This window comes from Ziziphus jujuba, chromosome 11, assembly GCF_031755915.1.
Source record: "Ziziphus jujuba cultivar Dongzao chromosome 11, ASM3175591v1".
Taxonomy (NCBI): Eukaryota; Viridiplantae; Streptophyta; class Magnoliopsida; order Rosales; family Rhamnaceae; genus Ziziphus; species Ziziphus jujuba.
In genome coordinates this window covers 26,015,001-26,027,500 of record NC_083389.1, presented here as the reverse complement: position 1 = coordinate 26,027,500, position 12,500 = coordinate 26,015,001, and the positions used below count along the sequence as shown (strand labels likewise).

The following is a 12,500-nucleotide window of genomic DNA, read 5'->3' as shown; positions in this document are numbered from 1 at the left end:
ATATCTATATATATATGAAGATAATAATGTAGATTGATATATATTAAATTAACCTGTATCTTCAAATAGTAAACTTTATATAGTACAATGACAATACTAGACAGTATGGTAGAAAGAAAAATATGAATCTTTCTTTCTACCATACTATCGTCTCTCATAGAATACTGCTGATTCTATTTTGTTCATTTCATTCTTTAATACGAGAAATTGGAATCTTTTTCGTTTTATTTCTTTTCTTCAATCATTAATAAGAACTAAAAAGTCAAGTTTAATTCAAATTAATCGCTCTGACTTATTGTTTTTATGTATATTATAAGTAAAAAAGCAGTAGGAACTAGAATGAATAGTACAGTAGCAATAAATGCAAGAATATTGACTTCCATAATTTCATCGTTTCATTTTTCTTTAATTGGAAATAACTCGGGATTTAATCCCATAGAGATGATAAGTCTTTCATCTGTAAATTCAATGGGATGAATTACGTCTCGATGTAATTGAATCAGATCAATATCGTGAATAACAATATCTGAGCTATCAAATCGATTCATCATCAAGAATTGAATAGTATAACATAGGAAGATCTTTTATCCATACGAACTTCAAAGGTTGATTCCTGATCCAATAAAAAATTCCTTTAAATTAATTTCATTTTCAAATTGAAATTTTGATTTATCATTCTTTTCCATTCTTTTTTTCTATAACTTACCGCCTTCCTTGTACAATCATCTGATCCTTGTGCAATCCTCTGATGAAGTATCATCTAACAGCCTTTACACTTACATTACCGTTGTTTTTAACCAAACCAAACAAACAATTGAAATGAAAAAAAACAGGGATCTAGTTGGGAATGAAATTCGGCTATTTGTACTCCCTTTCACAGAAAAATGGAGAGATGAATTGATGTATTTTTGTTATTTTATTGGATTTGGATCCGTTGGGACTGACGGGGCTCGAGCTCCTAGCTTCCGCCTTGACAAGGTGGTGCTTTGACCAATTGAACTACAATCCTAGGGAAATAACATAATAAAATAAAGTGTACAGTATACCTATTCTTAGTGATTTCATTCAAACCCTTTCGATTTAGATTTTCTATTAGAACTGTCATCTTGGAACAGAGAAGCAAGTGATATATTTCTATCCATATGGATATGCGCTTTAGCGAAAGTGGCGTGGATTACTAATAATCTTTTTGTTATTGCCAAATCAATTGGATAATCAATCTTTCAATGAAAAAGTTCACTTTTCTTTATTTTACTCTTGTACTTAGCCTTTACACTTACTGATCCTGATATGAATCTAGATCATTAGAAAAATTAGAATTTGTTGGAAAAAAAAATTAAATAGAGTAACTAAATAGTGGTAGAGATATATCAAAAAATTTTACTTTTTTCCTATTGGGATCGAGCATTTTGGGAAAACAACAAATGGGTTATGTCATGGCGGATTGGTGAATTATTGGGCCGAGCTGGATTTGAACCAGTGTAGACATATTGCCAACAAATTTATAGTCCATCCCCATTAACCGCTCGGGCATCGACTGATGCGAATTCGCCCGAACCCGTACAACCAACAACCCGCTCGGGTGTCGATCCGTTACGGATGAAGGTGGGACCGATCACTAGAGCCCTAGCCAAGAAGTTAGGAAAATATTGCTGTCTTTATACAAGGAATAAGTCATAGTCAAGAGGGGTTGGCCATATCTAAAGAACCAAGGCCTATTTTATTCATACAAGCAATAGAAGCCAAAACAGGTGGCGGTTTTGGTACATTTTTGGAGTCCGGGAAGCATGAAATGGTTCCAATGCTTTATGGGTTCAATACATATGCCTAAGAGGTCATGGAATCAAGTGAAAGCAGCCTCAAATGAAATCAAGAAGGGCTTGTACGGACAGCATCAACAATTTGGCCGAATTTGTTGTATTGCTTGCTGGCTTTACTGTATTTTACTGTATTAGCCTTTTCTTATTTTTCCAAGCATGGGCAACGTGTGGGACTTCATATTCAGCTTATTTGGCATCCTAAAAAGCATCTAGAAGCTGATTTGGAGCTCAAAGAGGTCAAAGATTGATCAAAGTCAACTTGATCAAAAGGCTAGCATTTTTAGTTTCCTAATTTGTTTTTACTTTTTGTTTTAGGAAACTACCATTACTTTTTGGCTTTTATTTATTTATTTTCTGGACAAATAACTTTAGGAAGGTTTTTATTTTATTCTTTCCATTGTGAATTAATTAATTCCTAATTTAATATAAAGGAATTAATTAATCAAATTTAGATTAGGAAAGGAAGTATAGTTTCGGCCAACTAGGTTTCTTTATGTGTGGTGGCCGGTTTTCTTTATGTTCTAGGGTTTTATTTCATGGCTTTGTAGCCTATTTAAAGGCTTAGTTATCAATAAGAAAAAAAAACAACTTTGATTTGATTAAGAAAATACTTGTGAGATTAATTATGTTTTTGTTCTTTGAGAACACCTAAAACACCATTAGAGAATTGGTTGTTTTAGCTTGACTTATCAATAGGTTTTCCATCCCCTATTGTGGCGTCTACATTATACCAAGGTTTCTAACCACAGGTTGGTTAGGGGTTGAGGTCCATTCTATTAGAACTTGAACTTAATTAAAGATCCGGGCTAATATAATACGGGTTTAGAAGCAGGTCGTCCTAGGTTCGTATCATTTGGTATCAGAGCTAAATTTTGTTCAGGTTTGATCTATCTTTATTTGCTTTATTTGTTTTTGTGTTATTCTACAATTTTAGCATTAGGTTAAGGTTGCATCCATCCCATACACGTTCTGCATCTTAAAAATAAAAAATAAATAAAAAATTCATTCCTAGTTGAATTAGGATTTCCTAGTTTTATCGTATTTTTGTTTCCTAGTTTGTTGGTTGTCTTTCATCATTGTTCTTTTAATTTGGTTATTTTTTATTTTTCTTTGATGTTTTAGTCTTCAATATTTGCATTCATATATTCAAAAAAAAAAAAAAGAAAAGAAAAGAAAATTCGAACAGATATTAAAAAAAAAAAAAAAACTGCACTTTTGTGTTTATTTGGAGGTCACGGGTTTGGTGAATTTTTGGAGTTGGAATTACAAATTTGTTGTTTATTCTTACTACTGCAGTTGTGTTTGATATTCAGTGAGTGAAAAAAAAAAAGAAAAAGAAGAAGAAGAAGAAAGCCGAATATAAAAAATATATATATATATATTGGTTTGTTGAAAGTTGGTGTTGATGTTTGTTGCTGGAAATTTCTTGTAACTGCTCCTTTGTTGATTATTTATTCCATATTTGGAGTTTCTGGAGAGTTATTTTTGCTGCTGGATATTTGAGTTTGAGTGCTAAATTATTTGGATTAAAATTAGTTAAAGGATTTGATACAAAAACTTGAATTACAAAGAACAACAACCAACAACTTTTCTATATATTTGTTCTCTTTGATTCTTGTTCGTATTTGAATTTCTTTTTCTAGAATATTATTCATGAACTCATAATATATTACCATCTGGTCCAGTTCTTCAAAATTCCAAAGTTTTCTCATTAATTTGCTTTATTTTGTCTAGAAAAGCCGAAAATAGGCATTTTCATTCCGTTCGGTATTTGTTTATTTTTGCTTACTGTTTTGTTGATAAATTTAATTAAAACATACTAGTGATCTAATTGCTGTTTTGTGGGTGTTTTAATTAGAACATTGAGATAAATCATTGAGTTGAAAAAAGGCAAGAGTGTGTGAGCTTAAAAGAGGGTAAAAGCCGAAATAAGTGTGCAAACACGAGTGTCGAGCCCTCATTTGAGTGAAACACGTAAGGGAGTGAAATTGTAAGGTCCTATTTTATTTCTATTGCATTATTATACTAACATGACAGAATCAAGAATGAGGATAGGAAAGCCACCCTTGAGGATTAATGAGGAGGAGTCCGTAGCATTCCATGGCGATGCCCGAGCTACCGGGAGCGGAGACCAAGTGGACATGAGAGCTGTTTTGGAGTCAATACAGCGGGTTGGTGCTCAAGTTGAGCATGTGAATCAAAGGATGGGAAGGCTAGAAGTTTCCCAAGGAATTCTGAACACAAGAAATAGGCAAGAATTCCATGGAGGACGAGGCCGAGGACGAGGAGGTCACGAGAGACCGAGAGAGGAATTTGATGAGGAGCCATTCGGTGGAGACTTTAAGGAAGGTGCGGAAGCGATTCGTACCATCACACTATCATAGGTTGCTGCATCAAAGACTTCAATCTTTATCTCAAGGACATGGATCCGTTGAGGATTATTACAAGGAGATGGAGATGCTTATGATGAGATTGAACTTGAATGAAGATAGGGAAGCAACCATGGCAAGGTTTCTTGGTGGTTTGAATCGTGAAATAGCCAATCAACTAGAATTGCAACAATATGTGGAATTGGAGGAGATGTTGCATGTGGCTATTAAATTAGAGCATCAATTCAAGAGGAGGGGTGTAAGATCATGGTTTGGAGGTGTTTCCAATAGTGGAAGGTCCAATTCAAGTGGCTGGAGGAACAATCCCATCTATGAAAGCAAGCCAAAGTCGAAAGCCAAAGAAGAAAGTTCAAATTGGCTAAGGAAGGAGACTAGAACCAAATCTTTCCAAGCACCAAAGAATGAGGTAAAATTAGATCCTAAACCTTCTAGAACTCATGATGTTGTATGTTTTAAGTGCCAGGGAGGAGGACACATCGCTAGCCAATGCCCGAACAGAATAATCATGGTATTAAAGGGCAATGACGAGCTAGAATCGGAAAGTGAAGAAAGTGAGGATGAAGCCAAGCAAGAGGAGGAGGACTTGGAGGATGAACCCGAAACCTTGCAAGCATCCAATACTGAATTAAACTTGCTTTCTAGGAGAGTACTTGCTGAATACAAAGATGAGGATGAAATTCAAAGAGAGAACATCTTCCACACCCGATGTGAAATTCAAGGTAAGATTTGTAGTATGATTATTGATAGTAGAAGTTGTACTAATGTAATAAGGAACCTTGTAGTTGATAAATTGGGCTTAAGAACAATAAAACATCCTGAACCATATAGATTACAATGGCTTAATGATAGTGGTGAGATGAAAGTAAACAAACAAGCCAAAGTAAAATTTAGTATAGGTAGATATGAGGATGTAGTTTTATTTGATATTGTACCCATGATTGCTGGACATATACTACTAGGTAGGCCATGGCAATTTGATAAAGATGCTACTCATTTTGGTCGAGAAAATAGTATTGTTTTGAGGTTTAAAGGGAAGAAGGTTAAGCTGGAACCATTATCTCCTAAAGAGGTTTACAAAGACCAATTACAAATGCAACAAAGGAGAGAAGCCGAAAAGCTCAAGGAAAAAGCAAGTATGGCACCAACGGCTTCACCATCCTTTCGAGGAGGTAAGATTGAGGTTACTGATTAAGGTAAGGTTTCTAAGGCTCATATTGAGTGGAAAGATCAAGGGAAAACCAAAAGAGAGGGTAAAGAAAGTGGCAAACCCGAGGGCTTGGAGAAGGAAGAGAAATCCGAAGGGTTGCGCCAATCCAAGGGAAAAAAAGAAAAAGAAAGAAAAGAAAAGTTAAGTAGCAACTTTTATTTGAGTTTAGGGGATATTAATAAGGTTATTGAGTGTAAGAAACCTTTTTTGGTCATGATTTATAAAGAAAATTATTTTAATGATCAAACTAACTTTGAAGAACTTGAATTGCCAAGTTCAATGATTTCTCTTCTGAAGGAATTTGGAGATGTCTTCCCAAATGAAATTCCAAGTGGACTACCACCTATTCGAGGGATAGAACATCAAATTGACTTTGTTCTAGGGGCTGACATACCAAATAGACCAGCTTATAGGAGCAATCCGGAAGAAACAAAGGAGTTGCAAAAACAGGTAAGTGATTTACTTGACAAAGGTTATATTCGTGAGAGTTTAAGTCCATGTATTGTACCTGTTTTGTTGGATGATTGTAGGGCTATAAATAACATCACCATTAAATATAGACATCCCATTCCTAGGTTAGATGATATGCTTGATGAGTTGCATGGTGCTTGCATGTTTACTAAAATTGATCTTAGGAGTGGTTATCATCAAATTAGAATGAAAGAAGGTGATGAACGGAAAACCGCATTTAAAACTAAATATGGGCTATATGAATGGTTAGTTATGCCTTTTGGATTATCCAATGCACCTAGTACTTTCATGAGGCTTATGAATCATATAATGTATCAATTTATTGGTAAATTTGTGGTTGTTTATTTTGATGACATTCTAATATATAGCCGAAATTTGGATGACCATGTAGATCAACTTAGGCAAGTTTTGCAAGTTCTTAGAAAGGAAAGATTGTTTGCTAACATTGAAAAATGTGATTTTTACAAAGATGAGCATGTATTTCTAGATTTTGTTGTAATAGTGTTTGACCCAGGAGAATTGATTTGGTTGCACTTACAAAAGGAAAGATTTCCCGAACAAAGGAAATCGAAACTCATGCCAAGGGGTGATGGACCTTTTCAAGTTTTGGAGAGGATAAACAACAATGCCTACAAACTTGATCTACCGGGTGAGTATAATGCTAGTACTACCTTCAATGTTGCTGATTTGTCTCCTTTTGCTGTAGGTGATGACTTCGATTTGAGGACAAATCCTTTTCAAAAGGAGGGGAATGATGCGAATCCGCCCGAACCCGTACAACTGACAACCCGCTGGGGTGCTGATCTGTTACGGATGAAGGTGGGACTGATCACTAGAGCCCTAGCCAAGAAGTTCAAGGACAATCTTGCTGTCTTTATACAAGGAATAAGTCATAGTCAAGAGGGTTTGACCATATCTAAAGAACCAAGGCCTGTTTTATTCATACAAGCAATAGAAGCCAAAACGGGCCCGGGTGGCGGTTTTGGTACATTTTTGGAGTCCGGGAAGCATGAAATGGTTCCAATAATTTATGGGTTCAATACATATGCCTAATAGGTCATGGAATCAATTTAAAACAGCCTCAAATGCAATCAAAAAGGGCTTGTACGGACAGCATCAACAATTTGGCCGAATTTGCTGTATTGCTTGCTGGCTTTACTGTATTTTACTGTATTAGCCTTTTCTTATTTTTCCAAGCATGGGCAACGTGTGGGACTTCATATTCAGCTTATTTGGCATCCTAAAAAGCATCTAGGAGCTGATTTGGAGCTCAAAGAGGTCAAAGATTGATCAAAGTCAACTTGATCAAAAGGCTAGCATTTTTAGTTTCCTAATTTGTTTTTACTTTTTGTTTTAGGAAACTACCATTACTTTTTGGCTTTTATTTATTTATTTTTTGGACAAATAACTTTAGGAAGGTTTTTATTTTATTCTTTCCATTGTGAATTAATTAATTCCTAATTTACAAACTTAGATTAGGAAAGGAAGTATAGTTTCGGCCAACTAGGTTTCTGTATGTGTGGTGGCCGGTTTTCTTTATGTTCTAGGTTTTATTTCGTGGCTTTGTAGCCTATTTAAAGCCTTAGTTATCAATAAGAAAAAAACAACTTTGATTTGATTAAGAAAATACTTGTGAGATTAATTATCTCTTTGTTCTTTGAGAACACCTAAAACACCATTAGAGAATTGGTTGTTTTAGCTTGACTTATCAATAGGTTTTCCATCCCCTATTGTGGCGTCTACATTATACCAAGGTTTCTAACCACAGGTTGGTTAGGGGTTGAGGTCCATTCCATTAGAACTTGAACTTAATTAAAGATCCGGGCTAATATAATACGGGTTTAGGAGCAGGTCGTCCTAGGTTTGTATCATTGACGCAGGATAGGAAGAAGCAATTTCATGCTTATTAATAGTCTATGATCAAGTTCCTTTCATAGTACCCTACCCCCAGGGGAAGTCAAATCCCCGCTGCCTCCTTGAAAGAGAGATGTCCTGAATCACCAGACAATGGGGGCATACTTGCCCAACCACCATCATACTATGCTCATAGTATGAATAGATTTTTGAAATTGTCAATATGCAATATAATAGAATGGGAATGGTATGACTCAATATAAAGGATAGCACTTTTCGGTGAGTAATTGGTCTACCAGAAAAGGGGATTAAACCCTATTCTTACGCTTTCATTCATCGATTCACTCATTGTTAAGATTAGGCGGGCATATTTCTACCTCACACTAAGACAGGAAATTCAAATAAAAAAAGATAAGTTATTGAATTTTTTTCTCTAATTTTTTTTTGGTTCAGAGGACAGGCCGAATCTCTTTATCAACAATTGCTTCAATAAAATATTTTGAAGTTATGTTGAATTGGTAGGTACATGTATCAATCAAATGAATTTCGTTATAATGAAAAGAAATTAGGGTCGGCCGGTCTAAAAACAATTCATTGCATTGATATTTATCAAATCCAATATAAATAAACCATTTTTTACCTACACTTACTAGTATATTCTATACTCACTAGGTAAATCAAATTGAGCATTCCTAAATGACCAACTATGCATCTAAGATATATCTATTACATAGATTATAATGTACAAACATAAAGATATGTCTATAGACATATAACATATAATAAGTATATACACTAAACTCATAGTAACTAGCGACTTATTCAGGAGTTGAAGTAAACGGGCCCTTTTAACTCAGTGGTAGAGTAACGCCGTGGTAAGGCATAAGTCATCGTTTCAAATCCAATAAGGGGCTTTGGTTTTTTCATAAAACTCCAACGACAATATTCATATTTATAGAGATATTGTTGCCATTTGTAATAAAAAAGTAACAAACCATAAAATGTAATTGTAATATAATTAATTTTTATATTTAAATTCTATTAAATACTAATGAAGTGTAGTAATTTCTAGTAATTATAGTTATAAAGTTGAACATTTGTTATTCTGTTTATTATATTGTTATCAATATTATAATGATAACTTTATAATGAATAATGCTAAGTTGTCTACTTGAATCTCCAAATATTCCTATTACTTTATTCTATTATTCCAATCAAATCAATTAGAAATCAACAAAAGAAAAAGTAAGTGGACCTAACCCATTGAATCATAACTATATCCACTATTCTGATATTAGAATTCGATTAAAGATAAAATTGGAACAGTGGATCCTTTTTTTTTTTTTTCATTTTCATATTTCTTTGTACTACTTGGGAATCTGTCGATATTTCTGATTAAATCTTCTTGTTTCTAGATGTTGTATAGGAATGCCATTCCCTTACTTTACAGTGAAAGATTTATTTCAAGCACAACATACATAAGAGGCGTCTAAAAAAGCTTTCTTTGATTCCAGCACACAAGACAAGATCACTTTCTATTTTATTATATTTTAGATACTTAGATAGATATCTATCAGATCGTGGTTTCATGTAACAAATATTTCCATCCATATGGATACATACAATATTTTTGTTCCCATAATCGGATGGAAATGGATGCAAGAAAAAGACTTTTATTTATAGTCTCCTATTATTAAATTCAATACCCTATTAATTTAATTAAATATAAATAATAGAATAAAATAAATAGAATAAGAAGTTTATTAAAAGAAAATGAAAGAGTAAAATAGAAAGTAATAAAATATATGATACTGTAGTAGTTTAAGACACATACAAATTCTTCTTTTTATTAATTTTCCCAACAGGATTCAAGAAGAAGATTAGCTGATGGAACAGGAGAAATATATCTGGGGATCTGTCTATATATATATAGATGCATGATCCAACATGCCCCTTTGTAAACTAAAAAAAACCACCCTCGATTCTATGCCTTAATAAAAAAAAAGTGGTAAAAGTCGGTAATAAGTCATATAGAATCAATAATGGAGTCATGGTAAAATACTTCTATGATGCATTTTTTTTTAACAATTTTTTGGCTGATAAAGAGATCAAATAGTATAATTCTTTTGTTGGTAGATTGGAGGATTAGAAACATGACTATTGCTTTCCAATTGGCTGTTTTTGCATTAATTGCTACTTCATCAATCTTACTGATTAGTGTACCCGTTGTATTTGCTTCTCCTGATGGTTGGGCGGGTAACAAAAACGTTGTATTTTCCGGTACATCATTATGGATTGGATTAGTCTTTCTGGTGGGTATCCTCAATTCTCTCATCTCTTGAACCTATTCGCTTTAGATCTACAACTGACCCCTCCCCAAATTCTTTCAGGTTGTGAGACACATTAAAATTCCATATAAGCCCCAAAAATAAAATAAAAATAAAGAAAAAAATTCTAAAAATTAGAGGGAGGGGTCAAACTTATTGTATTTGTGTATTTGTTTTGTAAATTTTGTTTATATTTATATAAATATGAAATAAATATGTATTATAAACTATATATAAACTATATAAACAAATATTATATAAACAAATATTATATTGAAATAAAATATAAGATATATAAACGAAAAAAAAGGTTATTTATTTTTTTATTCACAATATATCATAATATAATAAATTTTAAAATTATATAAAATTATATTATATATATAATTATATATACTATAAATAACATAAAATATAAAAATGAAAGAGAGTATTTGGCCTAGCTATGCTCCAATATAATCTATACATTTCGTATCAGGAACGAAAAAAAGATGCGGATATAGTCGAATGGTAAAATTTCTCTTTGCCAAGGAGAAGATGCGGGTTCGATTCCTGCTATCCGCCCGGAATAATAACTTAATGTATTTAAGTTATTAATGTATTTAAGTTAATAGAATAAAGGATTAAGTAAAGTTGATCACAATAGTATGTTGGTTCTATCCCTCCTTCTTTTTCTCCCTTTCCGAAAGAAAAAGGTAATTAATTACTAGTTAACAAATTAACAAAACCAAACCTAAAATTTTTTGTCAAAAAACTGTTGCGGAGACGGGATTTGAACCCATGACCTCAAGGTTATGAGCCTTGCGAGCTACCAAGCTGCTCTACCCCACGATGAAAAGACGAGTGGGAAACTAATGGGCAAACAAGGATTGAATGAGTCCTTCAACCATATCTGCACAAATAGGATAGCCCATTTATACATAATGGCAAAGGGGCCCTCTATGATCATCGATCATAGAAATGAATATAAAAACAAAGAGATAGTTTAATCTTTACAACCTTGATCTTGTTGCTCTGGGCAACAAACATGCATAAACCATTTCACGAAATATGTGTCCGGATAGACTGAAGTCTTGATATCTAGCTCTCGGTCTTCCAGTCAAAAAACAACGTTGATGAAGGCATGTAGGTGCACTATTACGGGGTGGGGATTGTAACTTTCCATGATGTTCCCATTTTTCACTCAACGACGGAACTTGCTTATTTCTTTTTTTGAGGATCGACGAATCAAATGATATTTTTGTTCCCATTTTTGCCTCTTCTTCTCCCTCTGAATCAAACTTTTTCTTTCCATAATGGTTCAATTCCTATTAGTTTAGTTTTAATGATACAAGTCAGATCCTAGACGTAGAAATATAAGAAGGCAGTCCCCCTTATCCACCGAAAGAAATGATATTATCGAGGATAATACAACACATAAAAAAAAGAATTAACCAAATTTACCTGATGTAGAGGCAATCAAGAAAGCCACATAAGTGAATATATAACCTACAGAAAAGTGGGCTAACCGGACCAATCTTGCTTGCACAATGGAAAGAGCCACCGGTTTATCTCTCCATCGAATCAAATTAGCCAAAGGTGTTCATTCATGAGCCCATGCTAAAGTTTCAATCAATTCCTGCCAATATCCACGCCAGGAAATTAAGAACATACAGTAGCCCAAACAAGATGTCCAAATAAATAATCCACACCCAAACTGATAAACTATTCATACCAAAAGGGTTATATCCATTGATAAGTTGTGAAGAGTTTAACCATAAATAATCTCTTAACCATCCCATCAAATAAGTGGAAGACTCATTAAATTGTGAAATGTTACCCTGCCATAATGTGATGTGCTTCCAATGCCAATAAAAGTCACCCATCCAATGGTATTTAACATCTAGAAAACCGCCAAATAAAATGCGTCCCAAGCCAAAATATCACAAGTACCACCTCGTCCTGGACCGTCGCAAGGACAACTATAACCAAAATCCTTTTTGTCTGGCATTAATTGGAACCACATGCATCTAAAGCCCCTTTTACTAAGATCAGTGTAGTTGTATATAGACCTAAAGCAATAGCATGATGAACCAAGAAGTCTCCGGGTCCTATTGTTAAGAATAGTGAATTGCTATTCTCATTAACAGCATTTAACCAACCAGGCAACCATATGCTTCGACTTGCATTGAACGCGGGACCATTCGTTGAAGATAAAAGTACATCGAACCCATATGAAGTATTACCATGAGCCGATTATATCCATTGGGCAAATATAGGTTCGATCAAGATTTGTTTCTCCGGAGTACCAAAAGCAAGCATGACATCATTATGAACATAAAGTCCTAAAGTATGGAACCCCAGAAAGAGGCTGGCCCAACTTAAATGGGATATAATGGCTTCTTTATGGTCTAACAGTCTTGCCAATACATTATCCTCATTATGTTCCGGA

General features: G+C 33.9%; 1 non-coding gene and 1 pseudogene across 1 annotated transcript; both read right to left on the bottom strand.

The window, feature by feature from the left end:
* Positions 1-10,826: 10,826 nt before the first annotated feature.
* TRNAM-CAU (transfer RNA methionine (anticodon CAU)) lies at positions 10,827-10,900 on the bottom strand. The gene has a single exon. It is a non-coding gene; the product is annotated as a tRNA-Met (tRNA).
* Positions 10,901-11,951: 1,051 nt separating this feature from the next.
* LOC125420038 (photosystem I P700 chlorophyll a apoprotein A2-like) overlaps positions 11,952-12,500 on the bottom strand; it is a 1,549-nt pseudogene continuing 1,000 nt past the window's right edge.